The sequence below is a fragment of the Apium graveolens genome, chromosome 7 (genome assembly GCF_009905375.1).
Source record: "Apium graveolens cultivar Ventura chromosome 7, ASM990537v1, whole genome shotgun sequence".
Lineage (NCBI taxonomy): Eukaryota > Viridiplantae > Streptophyta > Magnoliopsida > Apiales > Apiaceae > Apium > Apium graveolens.
Genome location: NC_133653.1, coordinates 130,358,889 through 130,377,704, shown reverse-complemented (window position 1 = coordinate 130,377,704; position 18,816 = coordinate 130,358,889).

The following is an 18,816-nucleotide window of genomic DNA, read 5'->3' as shown; positions in this document are numbered from 1 at the left end:
CCATGTTTGAATTAATTGTTTATGTGGAAATCATTTAACATAAGCAAATTTTGATATTGAGCTTAGTTGAAGTTTACTTTGTGTATCTTATTACTAAGTCAAAAACTAGAATAGTGCTTCTTATCTATTAAGTTCTGATGTTAGTAAATCTGATGGATGCACTAAGTACTGATAAGCCTCACTTATCAAAAGAAAAAGAAAAGAAAAGAAATAAATATCAGGTACTCCTTTGAGATCTAGAGTAAAAATGTGGAAGGGAAGACCCAAGTGCATTGCTGGTATTAAGTAATATGCATTAGAAAAGCAAAAAAAAAATTCTTGGTGACTTTTCACACTCTATGATACTGGAGAAATACTCTGATATCAGCATAAATTCTGATAAGCAGTCGTGACTCACTTACACTGAGAAGCCACTGTAAAATGGAATTTCAAAAGATGCATAAAATGAGCGCAAAACAGTTGAGGTGGACTCATGCATGAACTCATTCTAAAGTAGGCTTCAGAATAATGACAGATTTTGAGCAAAGTTCTTAGTTATGCCTTATTTCTAAGATGTACTGAAGTGAATCAGACTTTACTTTTTTTTTCTGATATTTAGCTTAATGCACACACTTACACTCCATATGAATGATGAAAATTACTGTGGTGATAAATGTTGTTTTAGATGAACAGTTTATGTGTCAGATTGCATAAATTCTAAGGACAAGTTCTGATGGAATTTCTGATGATTAAGTTCTGATGAAACCATATCAGTATTTGTGAGAAGAATTATAGGAATAAACATTCACTTTTCGAGTTAAGGAGCCATATTCTGATGACTTTTAAATTCTTGTAATAATCAAGTTCTGATGCTGACGTGGTAATATTTATTTACATAGTTTATTTTTGGTCATTACTTGAACGATAATATTTTTACAGAATATTGGTTTATGTGAGATAAAATGATCCTAATCATTATGGGTTAGTGGTTAACGTGTATGTCCTGAAAAACTGCATGTGCACGGTAATTATTGCTTATTTTATGTGCCCATTAACTCTTGTTCTAACCGTTAATGACTGTTCACATGGTGCCAGGTGTAAAGTGTATCCCATGCTTCAAAAATACAACTGTTGAGTGGAGAGAGTATATATATGAGAGATAAAAGATTTTCTAATCTTTTACTTACTTTTCTATTCTAAATCTCTTTTATTTTCTCTCTCTCTCTCTCTCTCTTATTTTCTGAAGTTGTTTTTCTCTCAGGACTTTTTACAAACACTTTGAAAACATACTCTTATTCACTTAATTTCTTACAGAGATGGCACCAAAAGACGTAATTTTCAATGGGGCTAAGTTTGTTCCTAATAACTTATCCGCTATTTTTAACAAGTCAGAAGCCCCATCAGAACTTCACTTCATTCAGGACTTTCTTACTGGTTCTGATATTGGGTACGCTCTGACCGAACCAAATGAAGTCTCTGGTACTCAAGTGCTGGAGTTCTGGAGAAGCGGAGTATATGATGATGGTGGTGCTCAAGGGTCCCCAAGAATAATTTTTTCATCAGGGGAGGATGAGCATGTCGTGACATTGGGCACGGTTCGACAAGCACTGCAGCTGCTTGAGAACTGTGTTTATTCTACTGTTGAGGAGCCAGTTCTTCAAAACATGATGGCCAGTCTGGGGTATGAGAGGACATTGGAAAAACTGGGTCAGTTGAAGAGATCTTACATAAGGAGGGAATGGAGTTTCTTCTTTGACTACATAACCAAGGCTTTTGCAAATAAATGTTCTAATTTCGATGCAATCCCCATATTCAACCAACAAATCGGGTATGGTCTCATTAACCAAACTGATTTTGATTATGCAAGTGCTGTCTTAGGTTTCATTGGGGATAGAATGACAGAAGACATAAATACTGTTTACTTTGCTAGATTTTGTCAGCTGATCTATAGTTTTTGTTGTGATGATAAGCCCCAATCAGCTAGTGAATTAATTTCATCATTCAGACTAGCTAAAAGAGCTTTTAATGACTTATTATCTACTGATAATAAGAAGGCTTTGTTAAGACCTCTCCTAGTTCATTTATCTGTCAAACAAGCCTTAATAACCTATGATCCAGTTAAATACACTGAACTATATCCTGATGTCCAACCATCCGAACATCAACCATCAGCACCTACCACCTCTACACAAACACCTCAAACATCTCAACCTCAACCTTCAGCACATACTGTGAAGCCTTCATCTTCCAAACCAAAGAGGAAAAAGGCTGTGCCTCAGTCTCAACAGAAGAGGAGGAGAATGATTCTGAGAGATGAATCAGATACTAAGGCACAGGTTCCAATATCAGAACCTGTTGTTGTAGAAGCTGAGAAGGTCTCTTCTCAGAAAGATACTGTAACTGGGAGTTTTAGGCCCCTCAAAAGGCTTAGAAAGCAACAAACTCAGGAGAAGCAACAAACTCAGATTGATGAAATTCTAAAGAATCAAGCTTCTCATCAAACTCAACTCAATGAGATCCAATCCTCAGTGGAATAGCTTGTCTCTCTTCTTTTACCTGTTGATGCCAAAAAGGGGGAGAAAGTGATTAAGTCTAAATGCAAATCTATTCAGACACTGAAGGGAAAGGATGATGGAAATGATGACCAGGGAAACTCTGCTAAGGGTAGAGGTCAAATTTAAGGCAAAGGATTTTCATTAAGTAAATCTAGAATTACAAGTCAAGGAACAAGTTCTGATACTAGGAGAAGTATAAGTTCTAATACTGGTAAAAGGATAAGTTTTGGTGAACATCTGGAACTTGATGAAGAAATTTCAAAGAAATTATTTCTTAAAGAAAATCCAGGAATGGACTTTGAGAGTCTAAAGGAAGAAGAAGCTAGACTCAAAGTAGAAGGTGTCAAGACAAAATCTAAAGCTTCTGTTGTTGAAAAGAAATTTCCAAAACCTAAGGGTATTGTGATAAAGGAAAGAACAAATTCTGAGGCAACCAAAGCCAAATCACAAGTGGAAATTGATCCAAGGTCCAAGGGCAAAGAAAAAGTTGATGAACCTGTAAAGGTTTATATGCCAGTCATGGATGAAGAAATAATTGATGATGAAGATGCTAGTCTTACTCTGATGACAAAGAAGATTTCTCAAACAACCTCTTACATGGCTCATGTTGTTCAGAGTCAAGATGTAGTAAGTTCAGATATGACAGAGAAGCAAGCAACCTCTGACATAACTCAAGTTGGCTTGATATCAGAAGATAAGGAAAAGGAAACTTCTGACATTGCTCATGTTAAACCTTCAAAGATACTCCTACCAGGATTCACCAAAGCTAAACAGACTCAATCTTTGAAGACTGCAACAAGTGGTTTTGAAGCAAGAGTTGTTACAGGAAAGGAAGCAAGAGATAAATCTGGATTGGGTAGTTCTGATGAAAGAAGAGTACATAACACTACCAATGATCCAACTTCCTTAAGTGAACCAGGTGTTGGAGCAACTCCTGAAAGATTGAATCGACTTGAATCTGTACAAATGGTTTACCATACCTTTTTGAAAGAACATATCTTGTTATATTTCATGACAGATGGAAGGGTATACCATATCAGGCAAAATGCTATTCCACTGAAGTATTTTGAAGAACTGGAACATGTTCAATTCCTACTTCAAGTGAGAAACAGATTAACAGATAGTGCTGCAGGTTATTTAAAGTCACAAATTCAAAGACAGAAGAAGCTTTATTCTGTAAAGTCTGACAGCACATACTGTCCCAAGTACAGAGATCACAAGGGTGATATAGTTGAAATGAAGCCTAACTCTGCTAAGATCATAACTACTTTTCTGGGTTATAAAGTTGTGGAATTCAATCTAGAGTCTGACAAGGCATATCTGATCAGACTAGATCAGGAGATAAGAAAAGCTAAGATAAATGATCTCAGAGCAGCTATTTTTCAAACTGGTGAAGATACAGTTGAATTGATAAATGCTAAAAGGAGGATGGTCAATGAACTTGAATATGCTGAGAGATGTTTGTTGAAGAATTATCTCAGAACAACTCCTGATATCAAAGAGATCAGAAATTGAAGCCAAGTCAAAGATCTACAACTACGTAAATTCTGAAGTGTATACATACTGAAGCTGTTATCAAACCTTAAGATGGTAAAGCTATAAGGACTGTAAGTTATAGTAATCTAGTCAAATTCTTATGCATTTGTACTTAATGTTTTTGACATCATCAAATATCTGTTGAGCTTGTATATTATGCTAATTTACAAGTTGGGGGAGATTGTTAGATATATTTTATAATATCATGGCTAATATGATTTGTGTTTAAGTTTTCAAATCTTACTTAACAGGATAAATCAGTACTTAACTGGAAATCAGTACTTATACTGAAGACAAGACTTAAGATATCACAACTTAAGTTATCAGAACTTAAGTTATCAGAAGATATTTATCAGAAGATAATATTAGGACTTAAGGAGACTTTCAGATAAGGCAGGCGGCTGATTGAAAGGAAAGAAGATCGAGACTAAGAAAGAAAGAAATATGCATGAAGAAAGAATTCTATGAAGAATAGAATACTTGGAAGAAAAGATAACTAGTTGATATATTTTAGGAAGCAGAATTATATTCCATATCAATTAGAACATTATCTTGTAACTGTGTAGTATATAAACACAGGCATATGGTTTACACTATAAGTTTTATCATTATCGAAGTTATTATTCGTTGTAACCCTAGTAGCTCTCATCATAATTTGTTCATCACTGAGAGAGGACAATTCCATATTGTAACAGAGTTTATTGTGTTGAATAAAATCTGTGTTCTGTTACTTGTGTTCTTTAATTCGATTTGATTATAGTAAACACTGTATTCAACCCCCTACTACCGTGTGTGTGACCTAACAACAGGAATCGGTCAGAAATCATCAGACAAAGCTATACATAACATCAATTTCAACAAATAACCCCAGAATCAAAAAGTACCAAATAGGGTATAAACCCTAGAAATTGAAAATCAAAAACTATGAATTAAAACGTAAAATTGTTATCAAAAATGAAAAGAACAGATCAAAACATGTGATTTTAGTACTCGAACTGCTTGATTTGGTATAGAAATTAGATCAAAACCCTCGATTTAATTCTCGACCCAACCCTGTTCTTCTCGACCCGGTTTGCAGAGAAATTTACTAATTTTCTGATTTTTAATAATTAATTATATTTAATTAAATAAAAATTAGGCTATTTATAGTAGTAAAATTAATACTCCTAATTAAAATTAAGGCCCTAAGTCTACACTTTTTAAAATTAATAGGCCCCTAATTTTATAATTTTTTAGTATTAAAATTTAATTTATACATATTATATATATACAATATATATGCCAAAATTTCCCAAAAATTGTGAATAATGCAAAAATACAAAGAAATGGTATAAATAAAAGTCATATAATTTTATAAAAATAAAAATGTGATTTTTGTGGGGTTTTTAACACCTAATGGGGCCCGAAAAAGTCATTTTTCGCAAAACTAGAAAATTTATAAAATGCCTAGATGTTCAGAATATTGCGATGGTAAAAACCGTTTGATGAAAAATAAGGCCCATTGTTTTATTTGAAATATCTGCTTTAAAATCATGGTTCGGGTCGTAAAACTTTTTAAATGAAAGCTATAAATGAAAAATAAAATATCTTAAAAATACCTAGACAACACAGAATGCACGTAACACATAGCAATTAGGGTTTGACAGTTAATTCCACATAAATGACACATTAACACACATAATTTATTATAAATATGATATAATATAGACGTAATTTCCCAGACGTTACAACTTCACTAGGCAAGGATGCAAAAGTAAGATACTTACTTCATAGTGCACTTGACAATGTCATGTCAAACAGTTTGATTGGATGCAAGACTGCAAAAGAAATATGGGATGCATTGGAAGTGAGATGTCAATGAACCAATGTCATCAAAAGGAACAGGAAGACAATACTCATACAGGAGTATGAGCACTTAGACTCACAATCTGATGAGTCACTAACTGATACATATGACAGATTCACAAAGTTGTTAAATGATCTGTCACTAGTGGATAAGGAATATGATCTAGAAGATTCAAATCTGAAATTCCTACTAGCTCTTCCTGAAAAGTGGGATTTGAAAGCTGTTACAATAAGAGACAACTATGAGCTTGCTGATATGTCTCTTGATGAAATCTATGGGATGCTCAAGACTCATGAACTTGAGATGGAGCAAAGAAAGAAGAGGCATGGAGGAAAGTCTAAGAAATTTGCTTTAAAGACTGAAGAAAAGCCAATTGTCTCTAGGAAGGAAAAAGGAAAGGCTCTCATCATACAGTCTGATTCAGAGTCATCAGATTCTGATGATGATTCAGAACCTGAAAATTTATCTGAAGTGGATGTTGATGCAGAGATGATGCAACTGTGTGCTCTTATGGTGAAGGGTATCACAAAGATAGCCTACAAGAAATTCAGAAAGGGTAAGAAGTTTTCTAGGAAAGGTGGAAGTTCTGAAAAGAAAGGGTTCAGAAAGACTGAAGGTAAAGGAGGAAAGTCTGATAGAGGAGACAACTCAAATGTCAAATGCTACAATTGTGGTGAAAGAGGCCATATCTCTCCTGATTGCAAGAAAGGAAAAGGTGATAAAGGCCAGGCACTTATCACAAAGAAGAAAAACTGGGCAGACACTTCAGAATCTGAAGAAGAGGTAAACTATACCTTAATGGCAAATGCTGATTGCAGTTCTGATGCTGCTAAACTAGAGGTACCTCTATCAACTCTTTCTTTTGATACAGAAGATATTACTGAGTAGAGATTATTTCTGAAAAACATTTATATTAGCTATAGAGATCAGACTTTAGAGAATGAAAGATTAAAATCTGAAAATCTAAAGTACAAAAACAGAAATAGCTATCTTGAAGAAGAGTTAGTCAAGATGAACACTATTCAGATAGAGAGAGATAATGATGTGTATGTTAAGGATGAATTGCTTAAATAGAATGATTATCTAAAAATTGAATTAGAAAAGGAAAGAGAAATCATCAGGACTTGGACTAACTCAGGGAAAACAACTCAGAATATTCCAAGTAGTGGAAAATGGAAAGAGGGGTTAGGTTATAAGGATGGTAAAAGTGAGAAAGGGTATTTCCCAATTAAGCCAATTGCTATCAAACAGACTAAAAAGCCAAAGGTAAATCCTGTTAAATTTGTTGCAAAAACTGTTGTGTCTGATTCTGAAGAGATGAAAAACTCTAAAATAGAAGTCAAAGAAAAGTCAACTTCTGACAAATTAAAACTGGATAAACCAGCTTTGGTAAACATTGGCTTAATGACAAAGAAGCAGCTTAAGTAAAAGCTAAAAGAGATTAAAAATGTGAATAAGGTAAAGGAAGCTAGGAAAAATAGGAATGGAAAGGAAGGTGTGAATAAAAGTAATAATTATATGCTTGTTCCTAATGCTCTTATAAATAAATGCTATAATTGTGGAAACTCTAACCATCTTGCTTCTTTTTACAGGAAGAATAAAGATATAAACTCTTTACCTCCTAAATCAGGAGTTAAGAGTCAGTCTGTTAGGTTTAAACCACAAAATCCTTGTTTTCATTGTGGTATTTTATGGAATTTTATTTATACTTGTAAGGAATATCATAGTTTGTACTATGATTATTATGAAATAAAACCTTCTTTAAAGAAAGTTAGTGTAATTCCTTCCAGTGTAAATTCTTATGCAAAGTCTGATATAAAGTCTGATAAAAAGCATGTTAACATAAACTCTGAAACTAAATCCGCTGCAAATGCTAACAAACTTAACAAGGCCAAAGGATCCAAGCAAGTCTGGGTCCTTAAAACTAATCAATAGTGGTCTTTGTGATTGCAGGGCAACAGGAAAAACATCCTGGTTCTGGACAGTGGATGTTCAAGACATATGACTGGAAATAAAGCCATGCTATCAGACTTTGTGGAGAAAGCTGGCCCAAGAGTTTCTTATGGAGATGGCAACATGGGAAAGACTCTGGGATATGGAAATATCAATCTTGGGAATGTCATAATTGAATCAGTAGCTCTTGTCTCAAGACTTAAACACAATCTGCTAAGTGTGAGTCAAATCTGTGACAAAGGTTATCATGTCGATTTCTTTGAAGAACACTGTGAAGTTGTAATTAATTCTACAGGAAAAGTGGTTCTTAAAGGTTATAGACATGGTAACATATATGAATCCAGACTTTCAACAAATTCTGATGGTTCTGCAATCTGTCTGTTAAGCAGATCATCAATTGAAGAAAGCTGGAATTGGCACAAGAGACTCTCTCATTTAAATTTTAACAACATAAATGAGCTAGTAAAGAAAGATCTTGTGAGCGGACTGCCAAAATCAATATTTTCTCCTAATGGTCTTTGTGACTCATGTCATAAGGCAAAACAAAGAAAATCTTCATTCAAGGGCAAGATTGAATCCTCAATTCTTGAGCCTTATCACTTACTGTATGTTGATCTATTTGGTCCAATCAATATCATGTCTATTGCAAAGAAGAAATATGTTACGGTTATAGTGGATGAGTTCACAAGATACTCTTGGGTGTATTTCTTGCACAAGAAGAATTAAACTGCATATACTCTAACTGATCATGTCAGACGGCTGGATAAGTTAGTCAAAGATTCTGTTAAAATAATAAGAAATGATATTGGCACTGAGTTCAAGAATTCAATCATGGAAGAGTTCTGCAAAGAGCATGGAATAAAGCAGGAATTTTCTGAACCCGGAACTCCACAGTATAATGGAGTTGTAGAAAGAAAGAACATGACCCTTATTGAAGTTGCACAAACTATGCTTGATGAAGCAAAGCTACCAACCTATTTTTGGGCTGAAGCTGTGCAGACTGCTTATTTTACACAGAATGCTACACTCATAAACAAGCATGGAAAATCACCATATGAGATGGTGAAGAAAAAGAAGCCAAATCTGAAATACTTTCATGTATTTGGATGCAAATGTTTTGTTCTTAAGACTCATCATGAACAGCTGTCAAAATTTGATCTAAAAGATGATGAAGGAATTTTTGTTGGATATCCACTTTCCAGAAAAGCCTTCAGAGTCTACAATTTAAGAACAAGGGTTGTCATGGAATCTATCAATGTCTCTTTTGATGATAAGAAAATTACTGGACTTGAAGATTTCAATGATCATGATCAGCTGAGATTCGAAAATGAAGTTTTAAATTATTATTCTGTAAATCCTGACAGTCTAAATCCTGATACTGCAAACTCTGATGTATTAAACTCTGATGTTATTGAAACTGTGGTGACTATGCCTAAGGAAAATGCACCTGTGCAGGTGGATCATACTGAAGATACAACCACATCTCAAGAAGCATCAGAACCTACAACAGGCTCTTCAAGTTCTGATTCATCAAGTTCTGATGGGCCAAGTTCTGATAATTCTGGAAACTCATGTACTGATATTTCTGGAAACTCAAATTCTGAAGGATCCAACTCAGAGATCATAATTTTAGGGGGAGCATCAGAAAATGTTGATGGAGACAGCATGGATTATGGGGAAGCATCCAGTTCTAGAGATAACCTTCCATATGCAAGGAAGTGGACTAAAGTTCTAGACAGCATGGATTTTGTTGGATATCCACTTTCCAGAAAAGCCTTCAGAGTCTACAATTTAAGAATAAGGGTTGTCATGGAATCTATCAATGTATCTTTTGATGATAAAAAGATTACTGGACTTGAAGATTTCAATGATCATGATCCGCTGAGATTTGAAAATGAAGATGTAAATTCTGATTCTGTAAATTCTGATGACCTAAATCCTGATCCTGTAAGTTCCGACGGGTTAAATTCTGATGTCATTGAAACTATGGTAACTGATCCCAAGGAAAATGCACCTATTTAGGGGAGCAAGCTGTGACGGCCTCAACCCCGGGGTCTAGAGTTGACGTCACCAATAATAATAATAACAACCATAATTCAGCCTAACTCATTAATAATACATATACTACGACCCCTTACCAAGACCTTTTCCAGGTTTAAGTATGACTTAGGTTGATCAACTAAAACAACCCAAATTACCTTACACAATCCTGACCACTAATGCAATGCAGCAACTCAACAGACCTCATCTGGTCTGAACACAACTACCTCAGAGGAGCCTGACACGAAATGAGCTGGAACTCTGCCCTGACTACCGTGCAAGAATCTCCTAGGCATCTGCAATACATATAAAATATTCTGCAAGGGTGAGCAATTGCTTTCTCAGCAACACCACTATATGAATAATAAGTAAAACAGTTTAAAGTAAATCAGTTACAGGAACATAATTCATATCTTGACAGAAACGTGTAAAACAAGTATAAACTGGATATCAAAACTAGCATGCTCTGTAAAACAACAATATCAATAGTGTGTTGTGCATAAATACCAGAGAATAATTCTAGCATGCCATTTTCATTTCCAAATCCGCTATATCAACTACTCATGCCCTTACGGGAATCACACAAAACCAAATCAGATAAGTAGCGGATATGTGAAGACAGCTGATCAGGCTATCAACACCAGACGGCTCCAACTGCCATCTCATTCACCTGTTCCGGAACTCAGAGACTAGCTAGGTCTCTGACCTACTGGACTAATCGGTTATACAGTGCGCACAACCGAATTAGCCTCTTACGCCACCTCAATAGGCCTACTCTGGCCCCAATGTATCCCATATCTGATCGTTTTAATCCAGTTTTCAAAATCATCACTTTTACCTATCTTTTTTTCAAAACCAATTCTGTCACAACACACTATTCAAATCCTCTTTTCATTTAAATCACGTTTAGAGATAGGTGTTTTCGGAAGTTACTTTTCCCCAAAAACATAATTTAAAACAACATTTTCAAACACAGGGGATACGTAACTTAAAACATTTCTGTTCCATTACGAAAGTATAACATTTAGTTATTCACATATACTAAACCATAAAAATGGTCAGGGGTACTTGCCTTGCAGAGCTTTAAGACCATCTCTAACTAATTTGGATAGACTTGAACCCTCAGGCTCTCATGGAAAAAGGACTATCTCACTAGAAGACATCCCTGCTTCGCAGCAATCTATCTCAAGATAGTATCTAGGACTCTCAGGGTTCTTTGCTTGGAAACCTCGAGGTACTTGCCGACTGATCACTAGATTATCTTAATTCGATATCAATTCCTGAGTCCTTCAACCAGAATCTACAGAGCTGAAATATCCTACGTTAGACGTCTAGGTATGCTTGACATATCCTCGACACCAATTCTACCCAACGATATTCAAACCCGACTCGTACTCGTAATTATACACATTATTACAATACAATAACACATCCAACAGTCAGGGTTCACGTTCTCGAAAATCGGTTTGGTGTTTATTTTCGGAAAAATACATATACCCGTCATTACAAAAATTAGGGTTATTGGGTTTTTAATAAAGATTCACTACAACAGAAAATCAAGTATAAGTATATATATATATTCCTTCGACGTCCCGATAATTACTGGATACGCTCCCGTGTTTCCATAGTTCGATTTCCCGGAAATCGGGCATCACTTCCTTTATTTATCGGACTAACCCGTCGAACATCCCGACGTCAAATCAATCAGAACACACTCACTAAAAATCCAATTGTCCAAGTCTCATCCACCGACTCAACCAACAATATCAATTCGCAATTGCACAAACACTAATTAAATACACTTATTATTCATTGTCATCCGTATTTTATAATTTTATTCATATTTTTATATTTATTTATTTGTAGGACTCAGACCAACGTCATCACCGTCCACCGTCGACTCGCCGAGGCTCATCGTCGACGGCGGCAAAACTCGCGGGTACCCGTTATTTTGGGTTTCCGACGCAGATTTCGCCGATTAAATTTATATTATTTTTCGCACAGAATATATTTTACTTCACGAATATAAATCATAACCTCCTCCGAAATAATAAAATTAATCAGAAATAACCCATCCAAAACCACAGCCAACTGAACAAAACAATCAAAACCAGAACAGACTACGAGCCCACGCGCTGCAAAAAGGGGCAGGGCCACCTCGCCGGACTATTTCAGTGGCAACCGGAGGAAAATAAAGCCACAGGCGGCGTTGCCGCCTCCACCTCCACGCACACAACACATCACACACACGCACACAATACACGACACACGCACACATAACCACACACACATATATCACATATATATATAAATATAATCTGAAACAGGGCAGAAGTCGGAGGCATCTCCGGAAAAACACCGGCTAAACTCACCGAAGAAGTGAGAAACAGCGGCGATCCGAATAGCCAAGTAAAAGAAAAAATGAAAAAGAGGAGGAGAGGAGGAGAGATCGAACAGAGAGAGTATGAGAGAGTGAGGGAGAAAGATGAGTGAACAGGGGGGTGGGTTCTTTATTATTTTTTTTTCTTTCCCTTACTCAATTTGCAACACGTATTATTAATTTGCTGAAATCCTGACACGTGGAATTTGGGATAAATACGAAGGTTTAATGGGTTGTTTTGACCTGAAATTCGAAATTAAACGAACCGAGTCGCGATTAAAATAAACTCGGAAAAGCACAAAAATAGTTTTAAAATTTTCTAAAAATCCCGAAGTTAATAAAATAAAATTTCTCTAATTTTTAAAGCATTTTTTAAACGCAACTCGTACCCGCATTACACAATTAGTGAACCGAGCTGAACTTAAAACAAATTCAGAAAAATTACAAAAATAGTCTTAAAATGTTACAAATATCCCGAAGTAAACAAAAACGTAAATTTTGTAATTTTAAAACAATTTTTGAAATGTAATTTATACCCGGTTTTCTCAACTAAACGAATCGACGCGCGGGTAAAACTAACTCCGAAAATTCCCAAAATAATTTTAAAATTCTGAGAATAATACGAACATAATAAAATATAAGTTTCATAATTTTTGAAGATTTCCATAATTAAATATGGATTGTACCATTAAACAAACTCAGAAAATCATTTAAAGATAAATAATTAATGAAATATTGATTTCTCAATTTTATAAATTCCTAAAAATAATTATTGAAATTATAAAGCCAATAAAATAATTTTAAAGACATTTCAAGTATTTATGCAAATAAATTTGCATTAAATCCACTTTTAAAAATGAAAACAATTCAGCATACTTAATAATTAATTACACGAACAATCTTGTATATTATACTCACCTATACAGATAAAATCCATAGCTGACAGAAGCTATACACATATATTATTCATTTAATAATTCCATAATTATGCATTTAAATAATATAAAAAAAAATACACGAGTCGTTATACAAGCTGACGATCATACCACATCTCAAGACTCTCAAGAAGCATTAGAACCAGTCACTGGCTCTTCAAGTTCTGATTCAACAAGTTCTGATGAGCCAAATTCTGACAATTCTGGAAACTCTAATTCTACAATTATTGAAGGATCCAACTCAAATTCTGGAATCGCAGAGAGCATAACTTTGGGGTGAGCATCAGAAAATGCTGATGAAGACAACATGGATCATAGGGGAGGATCCAGTTCTAGAGATCAACTTCCATCTGCAAGGAAGTGGACTAAATCACACACGCCTGACTTAATAATTGGAGATCCTGAAGCAGGTGTCAGAACTAGAACAGAAACAATAAATGAATGTCTCTATAATTCCTTTCTATCTCAGACTGAACCAAAGAAAGTGGAAGAAGCTCTTCAAGATGTTGATTGGGTGTAAGCAATGCAGGAAGAGTTAAATGAATTTGAAAGAAATAAAGTCTGGACCCTAGTACCAAGACCAAAGGACAGATCAATTGTTGGTACAAAATGGGTGTTCAGAAATAAAACTGACAGTGATGGCATAATTACAAGAAACAAAGCAAGGCTGGTTACTAAAGGTTACTCTCAACAGGAGGGTATTGACTATGATGAAACATTTGCTCCAGTTGCTAGATTGGAAGCCATAAGAATCTTTTTGGCTTATGCTGCTCATAAGAAGTTTAAAGTCTTTCAAATGGATGTGAAAAGTGCTTTTCTCAATGGAGAATTGGAAGAAGAGGTATATGTTGAACAACCTCTAGGCTTTGTAGATCCAAAATTTCCAAATCATGTCTACAGGCTTGACAAAGCACTTTATGGCCTTAAGCATGCTCCTAGAGCATGGTATGAGACTCTGACTCAATTCCTTCTGGAAAGTGGATTTCACAGAGGCACAATTGACAAGACTTTTTCTATCTCAACCATGGAAAGGACTTACTTTTGGTACATATATATATTGATGATATCATCTTTGGCTCTACAAATACAAAACTTTGTGAAAGATTTTCAAAGTTAATGCAGTCAAAATATCAAATGAGTATCATGGGAGAGTTGAGTTATTTTCTGGGACTTCAAGTCAAACAAACTGAAGAAGGTACTTTTATCAGTCAATCCAAGTACACTAGAAATCTACTCAAGAAATTTGGAATGCAAGACAGTTCTACTACATCAACTCCCATGGCCACTTCCACCAAGTTAGATAAAGATACTGGAGCATCAGTAGATATTACTAACTGCAGAGGTATGATTGGCTTTTTACTCTATTTAACTGCAACTAGACCAGATATCATGTATGCTACATGTCTTTGTGCAAGATTGCAGGTTGATCCAAGAGAACCTCATCTAATAGTTGTGAAAAGAATTTTCAAGTACCTCAAGGGTACAGCTGATCTAGGATTGTGGTATCCTAGGGAATCAGATTTTAAGCTAATAGGTTACTCAGATGCAGATTTTGCAGGATGCAAAATAGACAGGAAAAGCACTAGTGGAAGCTGCCAATTTCTTGGAGGAAGATTGGTTTCTTGGTTTAGCAAGAAACAGAAATTAATTTCCACATCAACTGCAGAAGCAGAATATATTGCTGCAGGAAGTTGTTGTGCACAGATTCTTTGGATGAAGAATCAGTTACTGGACTATGGGTTAGAATTTTCTAAAATACCTATTACTTGATAATCAAAATGCTATTTCTATGACAATAAATCCAGTTCAACACTCAATGACAAAGCACATCAGCATTAGGTACCATTTCATAAGGGAACATGTGATGGAAGGTACAGTGGAATTGCATTTTGTTTCAACAGATCAATACCTAACAGATATCTTCACAAAACCACTATGTGAAGCTACTTTTACAAGACTGATAAATGAACTTGGAATGGTTTCAGGTTCTTTCTCAAAATCTATTTAGTTTTTTGTTCTCATACATCAGACTTTATGATCAGTGTTTACAGATTTTCTTATCTCAATGTAATATGTGCTTAAATTGTAGCATATTAAACACTACTTATTATATGATGTAATTCTATAAACTCTGAAACTGTTTTGAATGTTATGTGACTATTCAATCCAATGAGAATTATCTTGTTAGATGCTGACTTAGTAGTCTTTAACAAACTATGTATCCCATGTTTGAATTAGTTATTTATGTGGAAATCAATGACACAAGCAAATTCTGATTTTGATCTTAGTCAAATTTACTTCCTGTATCTTATTACTAAGTCACAAACTAGATTATTGCTTCTTATCTGTCAAATTCTGATGTCAGTAAATCTTAAGGATGAACTACATGCTTGATAAGCCTCACTTATCTAAAGAAAATAAAAGAAAAGAAAAATTGAAATCAGGTACTTCTTTGAGATCTAGAGTAAATATGTGAAAGGGAAGAACCAAGTGCATTGCTAGTATTAAGTAATATGCATTAGAAAAGAAAATTAATTTTTCTTGGTGACTTTTCACATTCTCTGAATACTGGAGAAATATTCTGATAACAGCATAAATTCTGATGGCAGTTGTAACTCATTTACACTGAGAAGCCATTGTCAAAAGAATTTCAAAAGATGCTTAAAAAGCACAAACAGATGAGGTGGATTCTTGCATAACTTTATTCTACAGTAGACTTCACAATTCAAGACAGATTTTAAGCATTTTTCTTAGTTATGCCTTTTTTCTAAGATATACTGAAGTTTATCAGACTTTAATCTTTATCTGATCATTTGCACATACACACACTATCACTCCATATGAATGATGAAAATTACTGTGGTGATTAAGTTGTTTATGATAAACAGTTAAGTATTATTTGCATAAATTCTGAGGACAAGTTCTGATTATATTCTGATGATTAAACTCTGAAGAAACTAGTCAGTATTTGTGTGAAGAAACACATAAACAGTCATTCACCTTTTTGAGTATAGAAGCAATGTTCTGATGACCGTTAAATTCTAATAATAGTCAAGTTCTGATGCAAACTGTGATGCTTACATGTTACATTTTAATTGGTTGATTTATTGATTTATTATTAGTTTCTACTATAATGATCATTTTTTTAGAAAATAATTAAGTGAGATAAAAACAGTGATAATGTTGCGTGTTTCTTTTGGTAACCGTATGTGAGCAATAATTATTGCACGTTTACCGTGCCCACTAATAATATTTTGACTGTTTACATGCTGCCAGGTGTAGAATGTATGTTCTACTTCACAAATATAGCCATTGTCACGTGGAGAGTATAAATACTAGAGTTAAAAGATTTTACAATCTTTTACCTACTTTTACTCTTTTCTAATCTCTCCTATTCTCTCTCACTCTCTATTATTCTCTGAAGCTATTTTCTCACAAGCATTTTATCAAACACTCTATACACACACAACTTTTCACTTAATTTTCACAGAAATGGCACCTAAGGATCTTATCTATGATGGAGCCAAGTTTGTCCCCAATAACTATATGGCTATTCTCTGAAAGGAATATGTCCTAAGTCCAATCATGTATTAGGATTTAGGAATAACTTTTATGTAATCTGTTTTAATTTCATTGATATTAATAAAGACTTGTTTTGTTTTTATTACGGGCTTTATCTATTTAAGTGTTTAAATAAGATATACCATAGTTTAGAGTAAAGCTTTTTATGGATTATGATGCGATCATAATAGTGAGACCTAAAAAGATGATAACTCTAAACTTAAATAGTTCCTGGTCATAGGATTATTAACTGGTAATTAATAATCCGCAAAGATCGGTACATACTATGCTTGCTTCATTATGAAGGATGTCTGTTCTCATAAACATTTGTGTGGTGACACTATAGCTAGTATGTAGGTGCTTATTATAGAATAAGTTCACTGAACATGACTCGCCTAGCTGAACAACTGATGGAGTTCACTCACGTGTCAGCAGTTGTTCGCTTAGTGATAGTTGTACAAGTATCCTTAGACTTGAGGTCATCATAGTCATCTTGTGTACACTGAACTATGCTTTGGTTTAGTTCTTAGTCTCCAGGGACAATTATTAGGGCTCTTCTGGGTATAGGAATTTGTACACGAAGATAGTGTATGATCAATAAAGGATCTACCCCTTCCAGTGAAGGAAGCGAATGTTCATGGCTGATCCACTTATGCTAGTTCAGGAATCTCTGGCCAGAGTGAATGAAATTAGAAAGGAGTTTCTAATTTGCATAGAACTACGCATAGTAAATGGTAAGCAAGTGATTAAATTAGATAGGCTTGACACGAGATCCATGCCTTGTATTTAATCGGGACATTGTAGGGTGGAAGGAGTTTATTGTACGGTAACTATTCACTGACAGGTTCTTGGTATTCTAAGCAGTGAATTCATATTATCCGGATAGACGCGATATGTTGAGAAGCATCACTCACGATGTAGAATAAATGTGATTAATTAATTAATCATATTTAATAAATTAGAGAATTTATATAAATAATGATAAGATAGTTTTATTATTATTTATTTCTACTACCGGCTTAATATTGAACCTACACGGTCACACCATAAAAAAGAGAATGATTTTATGGTGGAGGAATTAATTAATAATGGCTAATAATTATTTATTTGTGAAATAAATAATTAATTGGCAAATTTAATAATTGATTAAATGAGATTTAATTGATTATAAATTAATTAAGAAAAGTTCTTAATATTATTAATTAAGGATTTAATTTTTGGAAATTAAATCAAGAGAGAAAATTATTTCTAAAGTGTTTAGAAAAAGGATTAATAATTAAAAGGTGTTTTAATTATTAATGAGAATAATAAATGGAATAATAATAATAATATTTATGGTAAAATTTTAGCTGAAAATTTTGCCTATAAATACACTATTATAGACCCTATTTTATTCTAACCCCAGAAACCCAAAAGTTTCAGAAAACCAAATTCTCTCTACCTCCTCCTCCTCCTAAAAGTCGTTTTCTTGGTGGATACCGGTGGAGTGCTTCACACTTGAGGAGCAACTGCTAAGGATCTCTGATCGTTGTCTCCGAATTATTTTAAAAGGTTAGATTCGATCCCTCGAATTTTTATTCACGATTTATATGCTTTTATTTGGATTTTGTGTATGTAAAAGTGTTTTTCCATGCCCCGCTGCGATTAAAAATCCAACAATGGTATCAGAGCAAAGGTTGTATGCATATAGATCTGTGGTAAAAATTTCAGAATTTTATGTGCTTGTATGAATTAATTATGATTTTTACAAGTTATATTATGGATTAATTTTGTCTGATGAGAAATCATTTCTCAGAATAATTTTGAATGTTGATCTGGGTTCTACAAGTGTTGTAGATCGTCTGGGTATTTTTTTCATAATTTTAGGATGTATAGATTTTTTATTATGAATTTTTGAAGTTGTTGCAATTAAAATTCGTAATTAAATAATCATATATATATATATATATATATATATAAATTGTAAGTTTGTATATGTATATGGCTGCAAATATATATCTTCTGTGTTGCTGCTGCTGCTATTTTAAAAGA